Source organism: Anomaloglossus baeobatrachus, unplaced genomic scaffold, assembly GCF_048569485.1.
Source record: "Anomaloglossus baeobatrachus isolate aAnoBae1 unplaced genomic scaffold, aAnoBae1.hap1 Scaffold_256, whole genome shotgun sequence".
NCBI classification, from domain to species: Eukaryota; Metazoa; Chordata; class Amphibia; order Anura; family Aromobatidae; genus Anomaloglossus; species Anomaloglossus baeobatrachus.
This window is the reverse complement of record NW_027442123.1, coordinates 183,185-195,647: the sequence shown is the minus strand read 5'-3', so window position 1 is coordinate 195,647 and position 12,463 is coordinate 183,185. Positions and strand designations below refer to the sequence as shown.

The window sequence follows — 12,463 nt, the reverse complement described above, 5'->3', positions numbered from 1 at the left end:
ACATACTATACAGCTTTTGCATGGAAAAAAACCTTTCAGGCCAAATAATCCTCCCTTATTAGGTGCTGTAAGATTACGTATGGTGGGTGCCACTAAATTGCCAATATTGTTTGCCTTCCTATATATGAATATAACGTCGCAAACTTATATTGTACAACTTAAAACTTGTAAGTTAGCCAGGGGTGGTATAGTACATCTTTCATTGTATAAGTCTAAATTATTAACCAAACAAAATATATGCCACCGGCCGGGGCATTACATTAGACTGGTAAAACTAAATCAATGTGAATATTGTATCACCTCGAAGTTAATTGGTTATACAAAAGAATTTTATTCTCATTACTTTCATTTTTTATTTTATGTGGTCCTTGTTTTATGTGGTCCTTGGTTTTAGTAATAATCAGTGTATTGTATATTATCAAATACTCTGTCTTGAAACAAGGATAGCAAAAAATTTTTTATTTGTGGTCTATTAATAAAATTATAAAAACCCATCTAGCGCTGGTTTATTGTGGATTTTTACTTAAAATCCTTTACACAGTTTATTAAAGGCTACTTTACACACTGCGATATCGGTCCCGATATCGCTAGTGTGGATACCCGCCCCCATCTGTTGCGCGACACGGGCAAATCGCTGCCCATGCTGCACAACACCGACCAGACCCGTCACACATACTTACCTGCCCGGCGACGTCGCTGTGACCGGCGAACCGCCTCCTTTCTAAGGGGGCGGTCCGTGCGGCGTCACAGCGACGTCACTGAGCGACCGCCCAATAGCAGCGGAGGGGCGGAGATGAGTGGCCGGAACATCCCGCCCACCTCCTTCCTTCCTCATAGCGGCTGGGAGGCAGGTAAGGAGAGGTTCCTCGTTTCTGCGGTGTCACACGGAGCGATGTGTGCTGCCGCAGGAGCGACGAACTACATCGTTACTGCTGCAGTAACGATAATCGAGAATGGAGACCCATGTCACCGATGAGCGATTTTGCACGTTTTTGCAGCGATGCAAAATCGCTCATCGGTGTCACACGCAGCAACATCGCTAATGCGGCCGGATGTGCGTCACAAATTCCGTGACCCCAACGACTCCGCATTAGCGATGTTGCAGCGTGTAAAGCCCCCTTTAGTGGGAGTGGTGTACAGGGTCTTAGCAATAAAGACTATTCCATATTTCTGCCAGATACCCACAGAGATATTGAAATCTGAAAAAAGAGACTTCTGCTCATTGAAGGTAAGAACTGCTCACATAGCGTTCAACTCCACAGCAAACGAGTGCTCTAGCACTGGCATCTCAGCAGGGATATTCCCCTACTACACATGTGTGTCTGGGTCCCTGTGACAGTTTACAGGACATAACTCAGGGCACCTAGACAGAAGGCAGAGGGACTACTTTCTATTTCTGGTGTAGAGCTTAGTACAATATATATATATATACTATTACATGTGACACATGTACCTTGTATTACCATTATTCGCTGTATATGAACCCCTTTTCTCCGGGCATTATTTGTCTATAGCATTTTTCACGAACCTGAGGCAACTGAGAACCCTTCAGTGAAGGAATTCCACTAACCCTCACAATACCAACCAGGGGCCTCCCTGCAGTAACTCAGGTAGTTGTACCCATTCTCTTTCCGCATTCTATGTGTTCTTCTTCTTTCTTCTTTTTTTTCTTTTTTCTTCTTTTTATTTCTATCATGTAGTTCAGGGGTTTATAGATATATGTCCTGCATCTCATATTTCCTTTAGTGGTGCTTCTTACCCATTCTCATATCATTTACCCTAGTATTTCATGATCCTGAGGCGACTGAGAACCCTTTAATAAAGGAATCCTTTTTCACTTGAATTGTCAAGTGATACTTACCAGTGACTATCACGTAATGTTACAGGTAGTTGCATTTTCTTCCTCTTCTTTCTCTCCTTTCTTCTTTGTCACACGGTCCATTGTGTTATAGCCCACGTGTCATGATAACACTTGTACCATCTTTTCATTTAGATTCCACCTACAATTATTTACCGATTCCAGTTCTGAAATAGGCTTTCATGATCTACTCACTAGAATTCTCAAGTGCATAAGGTACTGAGACATATACATGTTCACACCATTATAAAGAACAAAGTATAAACATTGAGGTTTTTCTCACACCCATGTTCCTGTGTTCTTTGATATGATATGTGTTCATTTCCTTCACTATATAGGATTGCAAGTTTTCCATTTGTACCTTAATGGCAATGACGCTATACAATTGAACACATATCATCCTGTTATCCATATAGGTGTGTATTTACCTGCTTGACTATTTTTGGTTGTTTGATCCAGAATGTTTCTCCAGATAGGTCATGTGGAAATTTTCTTTCCTCAGTACAAATGTTTTCACTATGGCTTTGGAAAAATTTTTTGTATGTGCATCATGGTCATTTGACCCATTGTACTCTCAAGTAGCAATATATTGTACTGTTATGTTGTACTATGTACTAATTACGTGTTTATATGGTTTTGTAACCCTTTATGATCTTAGATAACTTTATCCTTGATAAAGACCTAAAAACAAGGTCGAAACGTTGGATGAATTATCCTTTTGCACAAATAAAGAATTTTCAGCATTCCAAGAGTTCTTTTCTTACGTTATTGATCACTATAGTGTGCCAGAGCTATTTCTATTGAATTGACTCTTATTTTTTCTGAGCACCTGCTATATACACAGTGACCCAGACATATTCAAGTTTCATTCAGAAGGCAGAGGGAAGCCTTAGCAGCTGAGCCTATATCTTGGCTTGTGAGCATTAGAACAGGCCGGCGATTACAGGGTAACATGAAAAATGTCCAGCTTGCATTATGACTAGAACATGACAATATCCTTTTAAGTACTAACCTATGATGCGTTCCTAAGCAGTTGATGTTATATGTTCTACATTTCATTTTCTGCATACTTTACAAGTAGTAGAATTTGCTTTGATATAGGCAACTGGATTTTCACAATGAAAAGGCAAAGGATAACGCCCGAAAAAGACGCCATACATTATGTCAGTGCCATCACTGACAAACCTGGATTGACCATGAAATACATCAATCCCCTTAAAGGTGAGTTAAAACAAGTTTTAACTAAATTGCCTTAATATTGTCATGCATTAGAATGACTGTCTTAGGTAATGATAAATATTTTCTACAGGAAGAGGAGTGTTTGCTGAAACTGAAATCGAAAAAGGGAGTTTTGTTGCAGAATATCGAGGCGAGCTCACGTATGCACTTACGATGGTAGACAACTACTCGAGATTTATGGTTGTGGTACAAGTCAAAGATCTAATGGCCCATACTGCAGCGAAGGTCTTCCAAGCACACTTATGCAGACCTCATGGCTACTCAGAGAGAGTCCTCACAGATCAAGGCACAGCCTTTGAAGCGGAAATCTTCAAGGACTTCTGCAGCTTTTACCGATGCAGGAAGATGCGCACTACACCCTACCATGCTCAAACCAATGGTTATCAACCTGCTCAGGACTTTACCCCATATTCCAGATGTGGCCTTACAAGTCATTTATAGAGGGGTAACAATACGTTGGGATCACCGGATCTAATCTCCCTTTTTATACACCCTAAAATCTTGTTTGCTTTAGAATAAACAATAACATCATAAAGGTATAGCAGTACCGTTTCAAAGTTTCGGTGTCCCAAGCAGCATTCCATCAGCCTCTGGAAGGTTCCTGGCAAATTGCACAGCTCGAAGGGCATGCTTTTGAACTCGCAGAGACCCATCGGGGTGGCAAAGGCGGTCTTCTCCCGGTCTGCCTCAGCAACGGACACTTGCCAATAGCGACTAGTGAGATCAAGGGTAGAAAAATAATTTGCAGTTCTCAATGCAGCTAGCTATTCCTCAATACAGGGGAGTGGTGCTGTCCTTCTTCTTTAACAGGACCAACGGAGCTGCCCAGAGGCTACAACTGTCACGGATAACCCCAGCCTCCTTCATGTTGCTCAACATGTCCTTGGTACACTGGTAATGTGCAGGTAGTTTTGGCTTATATCTCTCTTTGATGGGTGGGTGTGCACTTGTGGGGATGTAGTGTTTGACCCCTTTTATTCTTCAAAAGTCTAGCGGATGTTTGCTGAAGACTTGCTCGTATTCTTGCACTAGCCTGTAGACCCCCTTCTTGTGATGTGAAGGTGTGGAGTCAGTGCCTACGTGTAATTCCTTACACCACTCCTCTGGCTGACTTGGTGAGCTGTCACTGAATGGGTGGGCTGAAGCAATGGTGGATGCTGCTGTTTGGATAGCATGTGTATCTACTGAGAACAGCTTATCAATGGTGGCAAATCGGAGCAGCTTAATCTCTTGCTCTCCGCAGTTCAACACTCTCATGGGCACTCTTCCCTTCCTTATTAATGAATAAAACTATGATGTAAATAGCATATAGATACCCCACAAATGCAGATAAAAGTAGGTTATGGGAAAAGGGGGAAGAGAGAAACAGGAAAATAGTGGAATAAAGTATACCTTCCAGGTGGGAGAGGAAATGGCAGCACAGCCAGTGGAGGTGAAGCAAGGGGAGCCTGCAACTAAAGAGTTGAGAGCGTTATCACATGGTGACTGAGCCTGATTGTAACGGGAGCATAGAGGTGCCGATCCTGTCTTACCTGCGTTGGTGTAGAAGTGGGTGTCCTGTGGTGGAGTCAGCTATGTGCAGTGGTGGCCGTGGGTTCTTTTATGTGCGACCGTAGTAATAGCTGCGCCCACTTCCTGTATGGGAGTGGAATGCAGTGAGGGTAATGGAACGCACGCCTGCGCATTTGTGTTTAACGTCGCGCATGTGCAGAACGGAGAAAAGGCTGCGCTCACTTCCTAATGAAAGGGAGTGAGACGCATCTGGGAAGGGAAGGGAAAAGATTAGGGTTTGGGGATGATGAAAGGGCTTTCTACGGGCAAGGATGGCAAAGGGTGGCAGTGACGGAAAGTCAGGCAGCCTGTCCTGTCCTGTCCTGTCCGTCCGTCTTTTTGTATCATGAATTGGAAAGACTGCAAGGGGGAGGGGAGGTGCTTGTGTCCAAAAGGAGGAGTTATTCAGATTCATTGCAGTGGGCGGCGGCTGCAAAAAGCACCATTCTTCTTGTTTTTGCTCTGCAAAACAGCCTTTTCAAGGGTTGGCTTGGGTGACAAAATGTCTTCTGTAGGCGTGGGTTTGTCTCCCTCTCCCTAAGATGTGTCCGGTATAGGCCAGGGTGCCACTCAAGGCCGTAACCAATTCGGGTTATAGCTTCTCGGCCTTTTGGCTAAGATCAAGTGTAGTTTCGGAGGACGCTACCTTGGTCGGTACTGGAAGGTGCCTGGGATTGCACGTCTGCCGGCCTTGAGGAAGTGTGTGCGCCTTCTGGTGACACATAGCCCTCTTGTGCCTGGACGGTTCCCAGGCAACGGGAGGCGATCACCTTTGTTATTTTGAAGTCCTACTGATAAACAGAAAAAAAAAAAAATTAAATCTGTTCTTATCAGTTTAATATCTGATACGTCCCCTCTCTGGGGACCATATATTAAATGGATTTTTAGAACAAGGAGATGGAAAAAATCTTGCTCTGTCCACTCCACGCATTGACCTGGTATTGCAGTACCTCCAGGACCGGTGCACCCCTTCTTAACCCAGTTTCCAAAAGCAGAACTCAATTCACCTGATTCAAATGAGCCCCATTAGTGAATTGAAAGAAAGCAAAAACTTTATATGCACCTCAATTTGGCCAATTCACTTTTCACACTTTCACCCTTTTTTTTATCTTTCACACCTTTTACTTGCTTTATTGATGCAAAAAGCTGTGCCAAATAGCAAACTCATCTCCACTCAACTTGACCAACTCTGCTATGTCCCGTGCAGTATCTTATTCTCAGTCTTATCTAGATCATTTGCAATTGAATAGAATAGATCCCTTTTGGCTGCTTATGACTGTGTAAAATATGTAGTTTTACTGGGCTGGGATGAGAGAATCCATTGAAGCATGGTGTAGGGATTGTGGTTCCTGTGTGCTAAGAAGAGAGGCTGGCACCAGCCAGAAAGCCCCATTGCAGCCAATAATCACTTAATAACTTTTTCAACTTGTCATCATATGGGAGGCCTTCCATTCCTTGTAGTAGTCTAGTTGCCCACCTTTGAACTGACTCTAACTTCTGAATGTCCTTTTTAAAATGTGGAGCCCAAAACTGGTTCCCATATTCCAGATGTAGCCTTACAAGTGATTTATAGAGGTGTAACAATACGTTGGGATCACGGGATCTAATCTCCCTTTTTATACACCCTAAAATCTTGTCCCAAGCAGCATTCCATCAGCCTCTGGAAGGTTCCTGGCGCATTGCACAGCTCGAAGGGCATGCTTTTGAACTCGCAGAGACCCATAGGGGTGGCGAAGGCGGTCTTCTCCCGGTCTGCCTCAGCAACGGACACTTGCCAATAGTGACTAGTGAGATCAAGGGTAGAAAAATAATTTGCAGTTCTCAATGCAGCTAGCGATTCCTCAATACGGGGAGTGGTGCCGTCCTTCTTTTTTAACAGGATCAACAGAGCTGCCCAAAGGCTACAACTGTCACGGATAACCCCAGCCGCCTTCATGTTGCTCAACATGTCCTTGGTACACTGGCAATGTGAAGGTGGTATTGGCTTATAGCTCTCTTTGATGGGTGGGTGTGCACCTGTGGGGATGTGGTGTTGGACCCCTTTTATTCCCCCAAAATCTAGCGGGCTTCCCACCGGTAACCCGCTCCCCAGCTTGGATGGATGCTGAGGGAGCCCCTTTTGCCCGCAGGCTCTGGCCCTGGGAACTGTAGCCTTGGCGGTGACTGTGCTTCCCTCTACGGTGTGAGCTGTTGCCTTCAATCGGGTCTTGACTGCTGGGAAACCCTGGAGGTTCCTGTCGCTAACGGATTTGACCGGTTTTACGGCGACTCCTAGCCTGGTCGGGGTCCGTAGGCCCTGCCGGATGGTGCTGGCTTCTCTTCACTCCCCGATCTGGTACCGGCGGGCCACCGCCCATCCCCGGTCCGTACGGTTCACTCCAATCAGCCTCTCCTGCAGAAGGTCACCACCGTCTGCCAACCTTGCTGAGTGCCCGGGCCACACACCCGGACACGGTCAGTCTCCTCTCCTCTTCACTTCTCTAACTCCAAAACTGATCTCTAATCTGACTCCTTTTCCCGCCTCCAGGACTGTGAACTCCTCGGTGGGTGGGATCAACCGCCTGGCCCACCCCCTGGTGTGGACATCAGCCCCTGGAGGAAGGCAACTAGGATTTGTGTTTAGCTTCGGTGTGCCTAGCCGGAGTGTAGAGTGTGTTGGTGTAGTACCTGTGACGACCTGGCTTGTCCAGGGCGCCACATTCCCCTATAGTAAAATGCAGACCGTCCGCGGGCTGCCCGTCCATCACCGGTTTTATTTTCACAACTGAAAAAGAATAAAACGGTAAAACATGTAAAAGCATCATAAACATTTTACAACGGTACAGCTTCCGCTCTTCTCCCACCCAAACAACCTGGCCCTGATGCTGCCCCTAAGAAGCGGGCAGCACCCCTTGACCCCAGTCCAGCACCAAGTTGCCCGAGCGGGTTCTGTCTCTTTCAGGGGGCCCACGTCCAAGGGGACCCCTGAACCCCCGGAGGATCGCCACCGGTTACGGTAGTGGCGGGCCTAGGCCATCCCTTTCCTCCAGGCCCATCCTCCCAAATCAGCCTCTCCGGAGGCGGTAACGGTGTCAAGCCAACAAACATTTTTATTTACATTGCACTAAGTTTGTGGTTGCCCTGCAAGTTCTCGGGCTTGTCCGTAAGCAGTTCCTTACGCAATGGTTGCACAGTCCCTACGGGGACAACAGTTGCCGGCAACGGCCGGTTTAATCACGGTTCAATCAGGTAAACTTCTTTGGTTGATCATCTTTACTTATCATTTAAAACTTTCAAACTGGTACACTCAACACATAAAGCCCCCCCCCTGTTAAAGAGTAGTTTCCCTGTACCTAAGTGGGGGTCTACCTAGGTTGGGGCGAGTGGACCTTCGGGGTCCGGTGTCAGTGGTGACAGGCAGTGGGGCAGAGGGAACAGTCAGTTCCTCCTCCCTGCTATCATGTGGGGCAGGCGGAGGCGTAGGGGAGCTGGGTACAGGTACATCCCTGGGCACTGGCTCGCGGTTAACCGTTTCCATCATTTCTTCATCCACGGGTTGTGGGAACAGTATCACTGGAAGGATCACCGCACCGTTCTGTGTAGGCCAGTCTGCTGGAAAATCACCCATCATGGTGTGGATTACCTCTTTTTCCTTCTCCACTGGACTGGGAACTGGAGCCTCATCCGCTACTCTCAATGCTGGTGGGCACTTCTTCAGGTGGTCTCGGGAAACCGTGGCCAAAGTCCCCCCCTGGTCACGGCTGATCTGGTAGGCCTTCTCATTCTCCCATCCTGTGGGCTGGACTACATACGGGGTTTTTTCCCATTGATCATCCAGCTTGTGGGCCCTTCTTTTCCGCTTCAGCACTACATCCCCAGGTTGGAAGGAACCGGCAGGCGCCTTCTTGTTGAAGCACTGCTCCTGTTGTCCCCGACTCCGGCACAAGTTCTTTTCAACATACTCCTGGACCTGTCGGTACTGTGTCCTCCGCCGAGTGTCCCATTCAGCTGTCGACAGGAGTGCTTCTGAAGCTTCCAAGCCCATTTCCAGATCCACTGGTAGCCGGCCGGGACGAGCTCTCATCAGGTATGCTGGAGTGCATTTCGTAGAGCTGGAAGGGATGTTGTTGTACATATCGACCAGGTCAGGTAGCTTCTCCAGCCACAGGTTCCGCTCTTCCAGTGGTAACGTCTTGAGGAGGCCCAGGACCAAGTGGTTCATCTTTTCACAAATGCCATTGGTTTGGGCGTGGTAAGGCGTGGTCCGGATTTTCTTGCAGCCGTACAACTGGCAGAATTCCTGGAATACCTCTGCTTCAAAGGCCGGACCCTGGTCGGTAAGCACCCTCTCCGGGTACCAATGCGGTCAACAGAAATAAGCCTGGAAAGCCTTAGCAGCGGTGCGGCCGGTTAAGTCCTTAACTGGGACAACCACCAGGAACCTCGAGTAGTGGTCTACGATGGTCAGAGCGTAGGTGTACCCACTTTGGCTGGGGGTGAGCTTTACATGGTCAAGGGCAACCAGCTCCAGCGGTTGGTGTGTAATGATCGGGTGTAGGGGTGCCTTCTGGCTGGCCTCGTCCTTCCTTCTCAATGCGCAAGGGCCACATTCTCGGCACCAGGCCTCCACAGATTCCCGCATTCCACTCCAATAGAACCGCTCTCTTAACAACATCTCTAGCTTCTTCCACCCGAAGTGCACTGCACCATCATGGTATGCTTGCAGGACGGTGGGCACGTTAGCCTGGGGAATCACCAGCTGGCGGATCTTCTCGTGAGTCTTTGGATTAATCAGCTCGCGATACAACTTCCCCTGGTGTAGGTATAGCCGGGTCCGTTCTTGCCACAGACGTTGGGCTTCGGCAGGGGCAGCAGGGTCTATCCCAGCAGAACCCTGTTCCACTAGAGTCTTGACCAGGCGGACAGCAGGTGCCTGGTCCTGAGCTTCCTGCCAGTCCTGTCGGGGCAGCGGATCCAGGTTCACCCGTTGTTGGTAGACGTGCACCTTCTCAGTGAATGGCCGGTGAAATGCAGGCAACTCGATCTCTTCGAGGTCATCATCCTCTGGCCCCTCTTCCGACAGGTGGGGCATCCGGGAGAGTGCATTGGCATTGACGTTGGTACGGCCGGCCCGGTACTTGATGGTGAAATCGTAGTTGGCTAACCTGGTCACCCACCGCTGCTCCAACGCGCCCAGCTTGGCCGTATCTAGATGGGTCAGCAGGTTATTGTCTGTGTACGCGGTGAACTTGGCTGCTGCCAGGTAATGGCGGAACCGCTCGGTGATAGCCCACACCAGTGCCAAGAGCTCAAGCTTGAAGGAGATGTAGTTCTCAGGGTTCCTCTCAGTCGGTCGGAGTTTTCGGCTAGCATAAGCTATTACCTTTTCCCTTCTGTCTTGGACCTGGGATAGAACAGCCCCCAAGCCCACATTGCTGGCGTCGGTGTAGAGGATGAATGGGCGGCTGTAGTCAGGGTACGCTAGGATTTCCTCTCCGGTCAGGGCTGTTCTCAGCTGGCGGAAGGATTCCTCATGCTTTTCTTCCCACACCAATGGGGCTACTAGGGATCTACCACCCTTGGTCTGTCCTATGAGGAGGTCTTGCATGGGGGCAGCCATCTTTGTGTACCCCTTAATGAAGCGACGGTAATATCCCACCAGGCCCAGAAACTGCCTCACTTCCCTCACTGTGGTCGGTCTCGGCCAGTCTTGGATGGCGGTGATCTTCTCGGGGTTGGGGGCAACACCTTCCGCACCAACCACATGTCCTAGGTACTGCACTCTGGGTTTCAGCAGATGACACTTTGAGGGCTTCAGCTTCATCCCATACTTGGCAAGGGACGCGAACACCTCGGCTAGGTGCTCCAGGTGGGCTTCATACGTCTGTGAGTACACAATCACATCATCCAAGTACAGCAAAACGGTCCCATAGGCAGTCTTCTCTCGGTCTTCCGGTGCCACGGCCACCTGCCAGTACCCGCTGGTGAGGTCAAGGGTGGAGAAGTAGTTAGCGGTTCTCAGCGAGGCCAGGGACTCTTTGATGCGGGGCAGAGGGTAAGCATCCTTATGCGTTATCTGGTTAATCTTCCGGTAATCCACACACATCCGCATGGTGCCATCCTTCTTCTTAACCAGCACCAACGGAGCGGCCCAGGGACTACAGCTGTCCCTAATAACCCCTGCCTCCTTCATGTTCCTCAACATGTCTTTGGCGCATTGGTAGTGCGCAGGGGGAATAGGCCTGTATCTCTCTTTAATAGGGGAGTGTGTACCGGTAGGGATGTGGTGTTGAACCCCTTTAATCTGCCCAAAATCTAGAGGGTGCTTGCTAAAAACCCGCTCATACTCCTGTACCACCTGGTATACCCCTTCCTTGTGGTGTATGGGGGTATCATCAGTGCCGACATGTAGCTCTCGATACCACTCGCCTAACTCCCCCAGGGATGAGTGGGAACCGGCAGCAGGCGGTGTGACCGGGGGAACGGCTTCATGGATCGTGTGGGGATCTAGAGTGAGCAATTTGGCAAGGGTAGCGTACCGGGTGGTGCATGAATGCACACATATTGGTTTTATAATCTTATTGTATTACTTTATATTCTTATTTCATTTGTGCATATCTCCACCATAATCCTGGCTACGAAATATAGCTTTTTTTGGGGTACACAGGTAGTAAGGTCTTCTTTCTATTTCTTTAGGGGTGATATAGCCTGGTGGAACTCTAGACCTCTAACATTATATATGCACTGTTTTTCTTTATGGTTCTTGGACACCTTATAACATTCTTCCATACATATATATCTTTCTCATAAATTATAAATAATTAGGCATTTTTATATATTTTATTTACATTTTCATAAATAACTTTTTACAAAGCATGGGGGACATTCTCACATACATATAATTTTCATGTACGCATTCTGAAAATTTACGCATAAACCGTACACACTCCTTTTTGTAACAATTTCTATAACTCATTCGCTGAACTCTCATCCCGGATATTCATTCTTACACCGAATTTCCTGTTATAACACAACATTCATGATTTTTATTCAATTTATTTTTATTTTTTAGGTTTATTAGTAGTGATGAGCGAGTACTAAAAAGCTCGGGTGCTCGAAGCTCGGGCCGAGCCTCCCAAGATACTCGTGTACTCGGCCCGAGCACCGAGCCCAATGTTATCCTATGGGAGACCCGAGTATTTTTGTGAAATGACCACCGGCAGCATGTAGAAACCCTAAAAATGGCACAAAAGTCTCCGAAGAGTGCTCAAATGACATGGCAACAGCATGGGGAAGACCCCTTGAAGCATTTATCACTCAAAAGTCACAGCTGTGAATAATTTTGTCCGCGTTTTACGCCATTTTTACGGACTCACCAGAAAACCTTCCAAAATGACACCAAAATGATTTTTCATAGCGGAAATGTTAAGGGCACATACCCAATAGTGAGATAGAGCTAATGTATGTTACTTTTTGAGATCAATACATGAAAGATTTTACGTAAAACATTGTGTGGCACTCCGATGTCCCTGAGAAGAGACGTACATAAAGGCCTCTGAGTCTAATGTGCCCATTTTGAGGAACTGAGTCTTTGTAGTATTTTCCTTTGCCAGGGCAGTCCAAAATTGTGAGGTTCACCAATGCCCCTGCATACAGACGTGCATGATGGCCTGTAAACCTGAAGTGCCCATTGTAAGGAAGTGGGTCTATTGTAGTATAGCCCTTAGGCAGGGCAGCCAAAAATTGGGAGGCTCCACGTTGTCCCTGGATAGAGACGTGCATGAGGGCCTCAAAACATTAAGTGTCCAGTGTCAGGAAGTGGGTGTATTATAGTAT

General features: G+C 47.5%; 1 pseudogene; it reads left to right on the top strand.

The window, feature by feature from the left end:
- Positions 1-5,413: 5,413 nt before the first annotated feature.
- LOC142263271 (U2 spliceosomal RNA) lies at positions 5,414-5,620 on the top strand (annotated as a pseudogene).
- The last annotated feature ends 6,843 nt before the right edge of the window (positions 5,621-12,463 follow it).